General features: G+C 33.6%; 1 pseudogene; it reads right to left on the bottom strand.

Annotated features, from left to right (window-relative positions):
- Positions 1–6,087: 6,087 nt before the first annotated feature.
- Positions 6,088–7,293, bottom strand: LOC133189075 (short-chain collagen C4-like; annotated as a pseudogene).
- Between the last annotated feature and the right edge of the window lie 7,357 nt (positions 7,294–14,650).

Genomic DNA, 14,650 nt, shown 5'->3' with positions numbered 1-14,650 from the left:
TCCATATCAGCCCTACAGATGATCCATATCAGCCCTGCTGGATCCGTATCAGCCCTGGAAGCTTTTGTAACATCAGGCATATCACTTATGCAAAATATCTGTATATATTGCTAAGTATGTAATTGAAACGATAATCGTAACATGATGAAGTATAAATACATAAAAGATATACTAACATCATGTTCTGCGTTGGATTTTATTGAACTCCATGAAAAAAAAATTAAAATACGATTTTTTTCCCAAAGTATTTTAACGTTCATCAGCGGCACAATAATTCTCAATCCTACATAAAGTGCGAGACTGAAAGTAAATGTTTTATGGACGGACCGGTAAAATATCTTTTATCAATATTGTCTCCACACATCAGCACGTCTCCCTTGCAAAGAAATTGTCAATTCAGAGCCACTTCCTGGTCTACACAAATTTTAATATCTTTATCTAACATTTAAGTTATGACTCTGCCTATATTATTCTGTGTAATTGTTGTTTAACGTTTTTCGTCTTGTAGATTCATTTCGAATTTTTAACAACAGACCATTAAGTATTCATACTTTTCACTGTTGAAATCTTCAGAGCACAATGTTAAATGCATTATAAAATTTATATGGCTATGTTTGCATATTTCTTCGTAATTGTTGTTTAACAAATCCTATTCTAATGTGTGTAGCTTCTTGTATATTGTAATATTGTTCCTGTCTGAGTGACTCCTGATAAGACTGTAAAGCCCCGTGTAAGTCTCCAACAACTTGCTGACAGATTTCTAGTATCTGCCAGGATATGTTTCTGGAATCTAAGGAAACATATGTCCCATTATCATCAAGCAGCAGTGAATGTAGATCTGTCAGTGACTCTAAATACTGCGATCTATAACTTAGTCTATAGTGAGATAACAATAATAACATTTCTACCATAAGAAACGGTGATAAATATAAAATTGGAACTCCATTTTGTTGACTCACATTTTGTTCCAAACATACTTCCTCAATACATGGAATATCAAATAAACGTACATGGCTTACACAGGCGATTTTCATCCTGCTAGACAAACAGAGATTACCTACAGTTTCATTGTACCTCTGCCTATCAACAGTTATGTACATATTTGAGGCCTGCCACAGTCTTCGTTTAGTGAGATTTGTGACATGTATTGTTTTATCATATCGCCCCGTTCTGTAATAGTATAATGCTAGATCAAGTAAATAAGACACAGAGCCTAATCTTCCTGCTAATTTCAGCATATTACAAAACATTCTATCTAATCTGTAGATATTTTTTATGTGTGCAACATGAGCTAATGTGAAGGCTAGACAAACAAAAGATTCAGCTGTACTATACTGAAGTGTTAAGGATTGGCATGGTGAGAGGGATAAGTTGAAAGGTTTTCAATAGACTTCAAGATGAGGCAACAATTCCATAGCTGTTCAAAAGAAAAAGGGAGCCCGAATATTTCCGTCATGCCACACATATCCATTTTTGCAAAAGAAAAAAATTCTCCCTCAGTAGTTTAATCTCACATTAAAACAAAGAAAGACATTCTTTTTTTAATATTTATGTCTGTACAATTAATCATACAAAGTAGGTTAAATTTAAGCACGTAACATGCTGTATTATTGATCTCTTAAGTCATGGTACATTGTTGGAAGAGCCCATTGCTTAAGAAATCGTTCATAAAAAACGGGTTCTAATTAGTTCAGCATTAACGGAATTATTAAAGGAAGTGGTTTTCATGAAAAAATGAAAAAATTCACTGGATGTAGATATAGTATATATTGCTTTACAAGTTTCTAGCTTTTCAAAGACGTATACCTAAAATTTGTTCTCAAAATATAAGCACATATAAAGATATCCAGTCTACTTTAATTTAAAGGCGTATTATGACATCAAGTTAACTTACAACTTTATTAAGATTTTGAAATTAAAAAGAGTAATACAGTTGTTACTTTGCAGGTAAAATTAACAAGGCAATAGAGTTTCATCCTGTGCCCATTACAGATGCCAAATAAGTGCCCCTCCTGGTCTATAATTGTTTGAATTACCATGGAAACATTGTGAAACATATATTTACATGTTTACATTTCTCCGTAATTGTTGTTTAACACATCCTATTCTAAAAACTGTAGCTTCTTTTATTTTGTTGTGTGGTTCCTGTGTAAGAGACTCCTGATAAGACTGTAAAGCCCCGTGTAAGTCTCCAACAACATGCTGACAAATTCCTAGTATCTGCCAGGATATTTTACTTGCCTATTTTGAGTATTTAAAAGAAAAATAAACATAAAAATAAAGAATTTTTATAACCAGCAACATTTTAAGACATGAAAAATTACATATGATTGGTACAAAAAAATAAAAATTGAGATGGGGCGGCTAACGTTAGAAGAAAGGATTCTCTGCAACCTGCTGCATGAACAAGGAAACACGATATCGGAGATTGCCAGAAGACTTGGAACTACAAGGTAAGTGATCAGTTTTGTTTGAATTTGAATTTTTTTCTTCAACATATTGCTTAAAAGATAAAAATAAACTTAGTTAATTTCCTTTCCTTTCACAGAAAGACGATTCGGAAAACAATCGAGAGACGACAAACAACTGGATCCAATGCAGATGCTGCACGACCAGGGCGACCCCGGGTATAAACAGTCTGAGAAGACAGAATCCTTGTGAGACAATCTCTGCAGAACAGAAGAGAAACTGTTCCACAGCTAAGGACTGAGTGGTTGCAGAATGGAGTCAAGGCGTCCAACACCACAGTATGACGGAGACTGAAGGAAGCTGGTCTTTTAGCGCATGTGGCTTTAAAAAAACTTCTTCTCACAGCTGTTCATCGCAGGAATAGGTTGCAATTTGCACTGGCTCATGTGAATTTGACTTGGGTTGACTGGTCAGCAGTACTTTGGACTGATGAATCAAGATTTACCCTTTTTCAAAATGATGGCCGTGTGTTCGTCAGAAGGAGGTCTCATGAGGCATACAGAAACAACTGTATTTTACCAACAGTAAAGTTTGGTGGGGGGTGGTGTTACTGTCTAAGAAGCCATGTCCTACAGGGAAACTGGATTCTTAACTCCTCTCAGAGGTAACCTCAACAAAGATGGATATTTGGACATCCTCAGTAACTCGGCAATCCCTTCTGCACATCTTCTTGGATATGGTGATAATTATTTTTTTCCAAGATGACGGCGCTCCATGTCACAGGGCAAATGCAGTAAAGAAATGGAAAGCTGAGCAAAACATGCGTTGCCTTGAATGACCACCACAAAGCCCAGACCTCAACCCAGTAGAAAATTTGTTGAGAGGCCAAAGATGCCATAATCTCAGGGATTTGGAACAAGCCCTAGGTATTGAATGGAGTCGTATTCCAGTAAGAAGATGTCAGCAACTTATTCGAAGCATGCCCAATCGAATAAAGGCTGTCATACGCGCTAGAGGGGGATACACAAAGTACTGATATTCCTAATTTGAAATGATAAATTGATATGTTATTTATGCAATGAAATTCCTTTAAGTAAATTTATTTTTAAAAAGTGAAAAAATCTTACGTTTTTATTGATATTTAATCATATTTTATTCATATAATATTAAAATATATGAAAATTACTTAAATTTACTTCAAATATGAGCCTGGTGTAGAAAAATAAATCAATAAAAACTGTTTTTGGTTGGTGGATACTTATTTATGGAAGGTAGTGTATTAAAGGGGACAAGTGAAGAAGCAGATTCTATTATTCAAGCAGAATATTTTTTCTTAAGTATCCGCTTGAAAATCTAGCTGTTGCCATACAAGCATATCGTATATCGATATCTATTTGCTCATTCTTTCCAGAAATAAACACCTCGCAGTACAGTTAAGGTGCCAAATGGAAATATCGGCAAATTTTTTAGATAGAAAATACATTGTTTACAAGGATCGGAATTTCTTTTTAGGACTTTACTATTATCGGACAAATTGAAATTGGATGAAAACTTTAGCTGAGGACGATTAGATTTCTTGTTTAGACTTGTCACGTGATGTGGCAGTCACGTGATTTTAGCAAATATACCTGAAGTATTGAGGTCATCTATAAATTCTAATATTGCAAGGGCATAACGAAGTTAAAAATCTAAGTTTAACATTTGATTATTTTCAACACTCTTTGTAGTTTGTGAAAAGTGCTGCGAACCTCTATAGATTCTACTATCTAATTGCTAAAATTACATTTGTTAGACCGTATGTTGAATATTTTGCTGGTCAAGTACATTAAATATAGATATAATTAACTCATTTGCAAGATTTCAACAGGTTCGCAGCACTTTTCAAATATCTTCATACTTCTTGAGTTTATGTGTAAAAGCTTGTCATAATTCATTAACGGTATGCCCTTGCAATATATCGATTTATTACGACCTTTCTATTACACTTCAATGAATCTGCATACAAATATACGGCAGTATCGCTTGTCTAGGGAATGTACGGGAAGTATATGAATAAAATCATAAAACAGACAACGCATCCAAGTTAATGGCCTCTTATATATCTACAATTTATATTTTATTTAATTACAAAATACATTTTTCATTGTATAAATATAACTTGATCCGCCTCTCACTGCATAAAAACTGCGTCAAATTTTACAATATGACGTCACATTGACAAGTGCATTGCGATCAGTGAATTGTTTATATATTACTGTGTGTGATTAAATCAACGACAATAATGCATGCACTAATTAGAATTGATGTAGTTTAAAGCTATTCAACAGTTTAAAATAGCAAATCATTTCATTTTGTGGGAATTTGAAGAACTTATATTTTTTGTGTGATGTCATAGTAAGCATTTCCCGTATAAATAAGGCCCCGCCTCCTTACTGCAGCCTTAACTGTGCTGCGCTGTAGATGGCGGCTGGAACCTTTCTAGAGCCTGCAGGTATTCCTGTTTATATTGTTTTGGCGATAAATTGTCTTTTCCACAGCTTCGGAAACATTTATTTAATACACTTCACTTGACTTGATGTAGTACATATAAATGAAATCTTCCATGAAGGTGCACAGACACAACCATGAGCTTTAAAAAGCTTGAGTCTTTAAGTTGTGTAACAAAGACACGGTGTCCACTAGCATGCTTCGAAAAATATTTAGGAATAATGCCTCCAATTCCTTTCATATGCATAAAAAGCGAGGACAATGCCAAGCAGTAGTATAAAGACAAATAGTGGTAGGCCCACGTACCTAAGTCACTCTGATGAGATAGGATGAATGTACGTAGTTGTTTCCTGCAAACTTATGGCTGGGCCATATTGCAGAGATTTTACCTAAATTTTATAAGTTGCAGATGCACCATCAGTTGTAAAATAGTGAGATGTGGAGGAAAGCATACAAATCTGCAGTGTACGAATGTTTGCAAATGTAAAACTCTGAAAAAGGAGAACGTTAAAAAAGTTGGAAAAAAATCAAAGAAAATTTAAGGTAAATGTTTAAACGGCTAGATTCTATGAATTAAAGTGATTTTGTTCTATTGCCGATATTATAGTTACACTCTCAGTAAGATATCCACATATTCTTTTTCCTAATTGACCGACATTAAGAGATAAGAAGAAAACTTAAACATCCGCCATTTTGAATCGCCATTTTGACTTCTCTAACACAATTTTGATGAAGGTTAGCATACTCAGCATACCCAAATTAGTTAAAAGGAAACTTGCTGGACCAAAAGATAATGTTTTGAGTTAGATGTTTTTTTCTATAAATCGGACCAAAGTAAAGTTTTAAAACCAGTTTTTATAATATTATTATCTATTAAAAAAATTGTACATAATAATCGGAGAAATTCGCAACAATAGTAATGGTGTCATTATAGTGTGTAAAATTACAGTAATTTACAAGTGAACGTAAAGATTTACGCTTAAAGAGAAACCCTTTTATATAAAATTGTCGTATATTGAACACAGCGCAATATATACTGCATAATAAAGGAATATTAATTGAATTCTTTCTGCAAAGACATACAAATATAAAGTTCACTAATTCCCTGATACTTAACTCAATAAATGAGTGTCAAGTGATATAATTACAAGTAAAAGGAAATAACAATTTCCATTGAAAAGAGTTTATTCTTCACTTTTTCGAACAGACAGCACAAACTAGTTCTCTTCCTTGAATATATGGTGGACATTCCAATGAACCACAACGACCTTCTACAAAATAAAATAGGAAGCCATCTTTACCAGCATGGCCGCCATGCAAGGTATCTGGACTTTTGTCTACACACGTGTATTTTGTTCCAGCTGCATGAATATATTTTCCAGCCATTAAGTAACCCTGGTACTCGAGGTTCCAGCCTTTATAACAGGTTTTTCTTGCTAAACAGAATATTACATTTTAAGTACAATAAGATTTTTTTTTATATCTGAGATTCAAATTATATATATTTGAATGAACAACAAAAGCACATGTACTCACCAGGAAATATTTTGACAACGGATCTATTTTGAAGAAGGCAAACTGCACACGGTACATCATTATCATGTAAAGAATTAAAGTAACCCGTGAATGTATTCGTTTCATATTCTGCTCCGTATACGAAAGCCCTTTCGTCATCATTTCCATCTTTGTAGACCCCCCATTCTGGATCCTTTGGTAAGCAAAGAGGATCTACAGCTCCTCTTTATGAGAATGATACGATCCTCCAACGAATCCTACATAATTTAGTTTGTTGTTTAGATATGGAAATTAACAATAACTTATTTCAGACAATTTGCAATGTTAGCTATCTGTGGCAAACATGTACATAGGACATAACCTTCCATGTCAACAACACTCAAGCTCTGAAGAAAATATTACCTTAAAACCTTACGTCAAATGGATAAAATAAAAATACTATTTAATACACTTTTTTTAATGTAGAAATAAATTACCAGAATAAACTAAATCTGCGTTTGATGGACAAGCCTTCTTTCCCCATCTTGTGTGTACAATGCTACTGCTTCCTATCCCTATCAAAAACATTTCATTTTTCGAAGTTACAATAAATAATTATATTTTATTGTTAAGAATTACAAAAAATCACATATTAGATATGTTTTTTCTCATACCATCTTCCTGCATGCTAGCATTCACCTGCTCTTTGAGGTTTTTCATTGATTTCTCAATGACATCAGTGAAGCTTTTGAATTCCCGCCTTAAAGTTTCTACCTGATATGTTCCTAGAGCAGACGAGAGTTGTCCTGTAAGGTAGCCCTGTAACATGTCCTTACAACTTCCGGTGTGTGTGTCTCCTTGTGTCGTGAGAATTAAAAAAACCAGGAATATATAAAACTCCATCCATGAAAAAAATACTTATGATATAAATTGTCTACAGTGTACTGATCATTAAAAAGGAATATTGCTCTACAATGTACTGATCTATGACAAATTCATATTTTCCTACACATTGACTCACTTCTCTCCAAAAAGATGTCAACATCTTGAAATTAAAAAAATAAATGAAATAAAATTCATATCCTTACATCCTACCTTAAAATTGTATGGATTGATACATTAATAAAAGAAAATACATTTTTATATTCATATGTCAAATAATTTTCAAGTAATAGATTGACATTTGATATCAACCTACATTGTTTGTTTTCAAGATTAGACACGAACAAAATAGATTAAAATGATTAAATTGTAATATAACTTCGACGAAATATCTCGAAATAAATTATCGCGTAGAAGATAGACTCATCTGAAGGAAATAAAAAAGAATTTTTAAGTAAAAATCTTGATGACACAATTATATGTCAAAACATGGATGAATTTTTTGGTTATTTTTTTTTAAAATATGATAAATGATGTTCAGATGGTATCCCCATTCACAATACATGCCTATTGTAAAAGCTGTTTAATGCAGTATCCACAGATGATATAAGCCTAGTGTTCCTAGTTTCATTCTTTGGAATAGAGTTTTATAATGAGCAAGGGTACCTCTTCCATTTTTTTAATTTCTTGGCCTCTGGTCATTGGTTTTAGTCTTCGGACTCTATTTCTTTATACAAAAAAATGTAAAAAAAAATTCTCTGAATATCTTCTTCTCTTCTCCTGGATACTTAGTAGAAAAAATTAAGTATATGGTTATAATGAGGAAGGTGACTCTTTTAAAATTGTGAATTTTGTGACCCCTGGGTCAGAAGATTTGGTATTGAGAGGCGAGGGGCTCTGTTAATTATCTGGTGACAATGCATAAATTCTTTGAAATTCGTTTCTTCTGCTCCTGAATATTTAGCAGATAAACTAACTGCATAATTATGGTGAGCAAGGGTGCCTCCTCCTAAATTTTGCAATTGGTTGCCATGGAGTCAGGGGTCAAGTAGACCACTATTCCAAGTGTACTGATGCTGGGCAAGGCTCTGTTAATTTATATTCTAGCAGTTATTCCCCTTTATTATTTACCTGTGATAATTAATCATTGTGAATAATGTAATTTGAGAGGTCAAATTTAATAAGAGATTTATACAAGGAATTTTCTAATACATAATATAAAAAGTACTTTCATTATTCTTAATGGTTAGACTTTTTAATTATAGACAAATTAAAATGAGACAAAACTATCTTTTATTTTTCTTTATTAAATGTTCTTCATAGACCAAAAGAGGCCAATGTAAGAGGGAATTAGATGGGTTTACCAATAGTGCTCAAAATAATAGTGACAAATTGGGGCAGGTATAGTTAAGTAAATAGATCTAATTTAAGATTTATTACAGAGTACTATACTTTTTTTTTTTTTGGTTGATCCCTGATCATAATATTTGTTTTGTTTTTGGGCAACATCATTCCATCTATCAGTTTGTTGTACTTCATACTTCAAGGGATTATCCTCAGGAGACCGTTAAGGCCCTTGGGCCTCTTGTTTTTTATTATCAAAAAATCAAAATCCTATCTAATGAGAGCGAATACCTCTTGACTTCATTCGTAAAATACTTTTATACACTTAATGGATATTTACAATTTCCGGAGTTGATACAAGTTTGCTAGCATATGTACGTGTGATCACGCATTTCTGATGTGAACTTATTTAAAAAACATAGGTAATCAGAGATTACAGAACTCACCTCAACGAATGTTGTCTTTAAGTAAATCAAAGTCCCACACTAAACTAATAATCTAGTAGTGTGCATCCCTAGATGCATCATACATGGAAGTTTGGTTCAGTTAGGTCTTAAAGCTACTTGGATAGGACCTGCTCTAAACAAATTATTCTGGTCATACATTAGGAAAATGTAGGTCAGATCCAGAATCTGAAGCAAGTCTGATTGTGTTCATCCCCAGATGCATTATCCATGCAATATTGGTCCAGGTAGGTCTAATAGTTGCTTGGGAATGGACCTGTTTCAAAAACTTTAACCTGAAAACTTTTCTGGAAAAGGTAGGTCAGATCCAGCATTCAAAGCAAGCCTGGTAGTGTACATCCTTAGATGTATCATACATTCAAATTACATCAATATAAGCTGTATAGTTATTTTGAAATGAGACCTGCTCCAAAAACTTTTACCTGCTCCAAAAATCTTAACCTACTCCAAAAACATTAACTTGGCAATTCTTTAGCTGAAATTGCAGCATCTGAAACCTTGACTGTTACAATGTAACATACTAAAAGCATCTTCAATGCATCTCTGATTAATGTAGGGCATAGAAGTACTTGGAAAAAAAATCTGCTCCAAAAACTTTAACTTGGGACATCGACACCAACGCCGACGTTGAGGTTAGCTAAAAATGATAATTAGTTTTAAAATTACACACTTTATACCACTATTATATGGTGTGCTAATAGGTACATTCACTCCCTTACATCCTTGCATTAAAAGAAACATAACGATTGCCCTACTAATCTCTCTGTTTTTTTTTCCTTTGTTCGTCGCTCCCTCACCCTCAGAAACAACAAAATGAGCACTTAGACTGTCACACTTCAAAGGAAAGCAGACTGTTAATTGTTTTTATAGCAGTTTATCTTTATTAAATATTGAATAAACTGTTATTTTTCTAACTGTTAGGAAAAGCTCTGTAAGATTACATTGGTTCATAGAGAATAGCCAGAATCCTCACACCCAGTTTCAGAGATGCAGATTAAACTGTGAATGAGGACCATTTAATTTTGGTTTATGTGACCTAGTGTTGAATTAACTTAATTCTCCACAGAACAGCATGCATGTATTAAGATCATTGCATGCTTAAGGAGTTTATATAAATATTATCATCCCATAACTGCCATCACAGTGCATTCGTTTCCATTCTTTCCATTAACTTCTTAATTGATACAATTGTGAGTCATCAATAAAGTGTATGCATTTCACAGTATCAAAATATTTAATTATTTAAGTAAATGTATGTGAATTATTGATAATCTTTTTAAAAGTCACATTTTAAGAAAATTCAGTTGAAGGTTGCAAATCTGAAGTTATTTGTAATAATTACATAGAGAGAAAAGTCGTTGAATAATCTTATTCTAACATGGATTACATGGAACTACATATACACCATGGAAGTAACTATGAACAAATGTTAAAAATCAAACAACCTTGTAACAATTTATTAACGTATATTGTTCCACTGTGTGGTCAAAAACCTATAAAAGTTTTAGCAGACGTATCAAAGATGTCACAAAAAGATAAAATCTAGTTCAGGGAGTTTTATCACCTTCTAATTATGTGTTGAAAGCAATGGTGGCCATTATTTATGTAACAGTCAAATTTGATTAAAACATGGAATAAACTGTCACTGTTTTAGAAAATACACTAATTGACCAATACCCGTGACCCAATTTGAAAGAATTTGCGGAAGTTTGATGCAGCCACTATGTCCAACATACTCAGTTTATCAGAATCTATCAAGATTTATTCATACAAGAGCATGCAGGCAGTGTTTTGTGATTAGAACAGACGCATTTATTCACATCAGCATGTTATTAAAGTACAATAATTATGGGTAATCCATTTTTTAGGAAAAAGAGTAACTTGAAGAATTTGACCAGAAGATTAACATGTCAAAAAAATGTATAATATCAATCCTGAGAATTAATTAATAAATAATGTGATCTTCACATGACTTGTTCAATTGCAAACAATCAACATTTTAAATGAATATTTATTTTATCTCAACTCCTGGACCATAATATCAAATATTTCAAATATGACCTATCAGGCCTCTAAGTGACCTCTAAAATTTAGGCGCCATCTAGCTCCTAATCAAAACAATTTAGTCGCCAATGCAAATTTTTTGTCACCAGGCAAATTTTTCTAAGGCGCCAATTCGAAAACTGACATTAGTCAATATACCCTTACATAACTTTAAGACTTCTTTTCTCCTCTTTAGAAAAAAATATAGAAAAATATTTATAGTTCCGGAATTTGACGATCCCCAAATCAATTTGAAATGGTCGCCAATTTCCAGACTTACAGAAAACAATTAGGCGCAAATCAAAATTTTTTAGCGCCATGGCGACTAAATTAGTCGCCAATTAGAGCCCTGCTGATACAATCTCTTTTATAAGTATAGATTTATTTGTCTGTTTTTGAGCAGATTTAAAGGTGATTCAACAAGATTGCGTGCGTAGATTTAGCCACAGGAGTTCACATTGAACACTGCACTAGCTGGTACTTGATAGCAAAACTCAAGCTAAAAAAATCAGACTCCAAAATTTGACTCCAAACTCCACTCCATAACTCCAATCCATGAATTACACGGTGCCCTAAATTTATATACTTTGCTCACATGTTTAAATTTCTGTGTTCATGTAAATATTGTTTAACACTTCGTATTCTAATATTTGTAGCTTCCTGTATTCTGTGAAATGGCTCCTGTCTAAGCGATTCTTCATAAGACTGTAAAGCCCCGTGTAAGTCTCCCACCATGTGCTGACAGATTCCTAGTATCTGCCAGGATATGTCTCGGAAATGTAAGGAAACATATGTCCCATCATCATAGAGCAGCAGTGTGTGTAGGTCTGTCAGTGACTGTAAACACTGATATTTATTACGTAGTCTATAGTGAGATAATACTGACAACATCTCTACTGTAACAAAAGGTGATAAATATAAATATGACTCTCCATTGTGTTGGCTTGCTTTTTGTTCTAAACATAATTCTGTAATACAGGGAATATTTTCAAATAAAAGCACATTATTCACCCAAGCCATCTTCATCCTTCTTGTTTTTGATAAATGACTTAAAGTTTCATTGTATCTCTGCCTGTCAATAGTATCTCTATACATATTAACGGACTGTGACATTCTTTGTTTAGTGAGAACAGTGATATATAGTGCCTTATCATATCTCCCTAATCTGTAGTAATACAATGCAAGATACAGTAAACAAGACACAGGCCCTTACCTTGATGCAAGTTTCAATATGTTACAAACCATTCTATCTAAAATGTAAATACTTTTATGTTTGGAACATGAAGAACTGTTTGCAATTGTGAAAGCTGATCGAACGAGAATGTCAGCAGCACAATAATGTAAGGTAAATGATTGATTTTGCGAGAGTGACAGCCGTGATAAGGTATCAACTGATTTCAAGAAGAGATAGGAATGCGATATATGTTCAATAGGATACGTTATTTCAGATAGTTCAAACTTGCAACACATATCTATCGTTGCAATATCTATCATTTCTCCCACATCAGAGGATAATACAAATATCGGGCTACTGAGAGCTAGTTCCAGAATTGACCTAAGCGTCGGACTAAGCAGAAGACAGGATACACCCATTCTGTAATACTGATAAAACTGTTGTAAAAGAGATTCTCGTGCGTCAACTACTTTGTTTATGAACATATTGTTCTGTGGAATAAAAAAATTAGAAAACATTCCACGATAAACGCAGAGAATAAGATATTTAAAACACTTCCAGAAGCAATCCAATAAATTATTCGGGCACCATCTTAAATGTCCAAGTTGCATCATCCAGAACATCGTGGTCTTCATGTAATATGAGCACAGTAATGGTTCCCTCCTGTCATTGATAACTTCCTTTGAAAATATTTTCAGAAGTCCATAACATAAAAATTGTGTATGATTCATGGTACACACTAATTGTTGTTCGGCTTGAGAAAACGATAATCTCCATTCTAATTCGTTAGAAGTCGATTCAATTTTACTTCCAATCGGCACACAGTGACATCCATTTCTTAGAATTGTTTCCATCACAGGTGCAGACGGCCAAATATATCTCAGACATCTGTCAATCCAAACATTGAATGTATTTGGCCAGAATAAAGTGGAAAAACAAATAGCATGATCGAATTCAATAGGACCATAGAAACCGCTGGTGCAAGGACCATGAATGGTAAAATTCTGTCTTTGGTTACGTTTGACATTCGAAAAGACCTGAAAATGTCTTTCTGTCCACAAAGAACTAGATATATAAGCTCCGCCATTAAAGGAAGCAAGACACAATATCACGAAATCGTTCCGTGGGGATGTCAGAAGCTGCAGTCTGACAAATCCTGGTGGTGTGTCTGAATCTTCGATTAATATGATATCATGTTTTGATGAACTGTAAACTTCAGCTTGAGAGATGGCAGCTATTAATTTATATTTACACCACCAGAACATTGTATCCCTATCAGATGATGTAAATCTAAATCCCTCTCTATAACTACCACTATCCATTACAACACAGCCTTTATTATTATAAAAAGGTTTCATTATCATCTCCTCCATGTCCTTGACGTCCCTCCTGATGGCCACTTCTGTCGGTGTCCCTATCTTCCGACACAGACCAACATACAGGACCTCTGATAGACGGGGGATATGATCCATTCTGTATATAAAGATTGGTTTATAGATTACATTCAACCCTCATAAAGACAATAAATGTATAAACATCATGTTTGAGATATGTAACATTTTAGCAAGTTTACTTGAGAACAGACTTATTCAAACAAAAAAGTGCTGTATAGCTTTGAATATTGTTCTTTGTGCAATTAAGTCCCACTTCTGGATTTTTCAGGGTTCAGTGTTTATACCATCTTCACAGATTGTATTGTTTAAAAATTATTTTGAAATTGATCAATTTTTTTTTTATCTTCACCCTTTTCATTTTAAGCATTTATTTAAAAGTAAAATGCTGTACACACGGGATAAATAACCCCAGGTTGTTTCTAAGTACTATTTTACCTTGTTGATGCCTCTCTGCAAATAGCGGTTTCTTCGTTATGAGTTGAAAGGAAATACCCGGCACATCTTCTTCTGTTTTCTGTTTAGGTTTATTCACATATGTGAGATCCAAGTAATTTCTACACTCTTGTTCATTACTATTGTTAGATATTTTATAGGTAAAAGAAAAGAGAAAGAACAAAAAATATCTACACTCTCGATCACCTCCCAATACATGTTGTAAAATCTTCAAGTGCACAAAATTGGCGCTGTTCCAGGAACTTAGATTATTTTTAGATTTTTCTGCAGAGAATAGTAACAGTCTTTTGGTTGAGAATTAAGTTTTAACAATGCTTGTGAGGACAAATAACAAAAATGTTTTATAGTATAATAAGATTTTGACGATGCCTAAATTACTTTGTAAATTTGAAATTTACTAGGGGGAGGTAAATGCAAAATTTACAACGTGATAGTACCTGTTTGATACAGAGGGCTCAGATTGGGTATAGAGGAGATGTTTTTTCCTCCTGATTACATTATCCAAC

Source organism: Saccostrea echinata, unplaced genomic scaffold, assembly GCF_033153115.1.
Source record: "Saccostrea echinata isolate AGI-Se365-2 ecotype Australia unplaced genomic scaffold, CSIRO_AGI_Sech_v1 ptg000016l, whole genome shotgun sequence".
Taxonomy (NCBI): Eukaryota; Metazoa; Mollusca; class Bivalvia; order Ostreida; family Ostreidae; genus Saccostrea; species Saccostrea echinata.
This window is presented reverse-complemented; position numbering and strand designations above follow the sequence as displayed.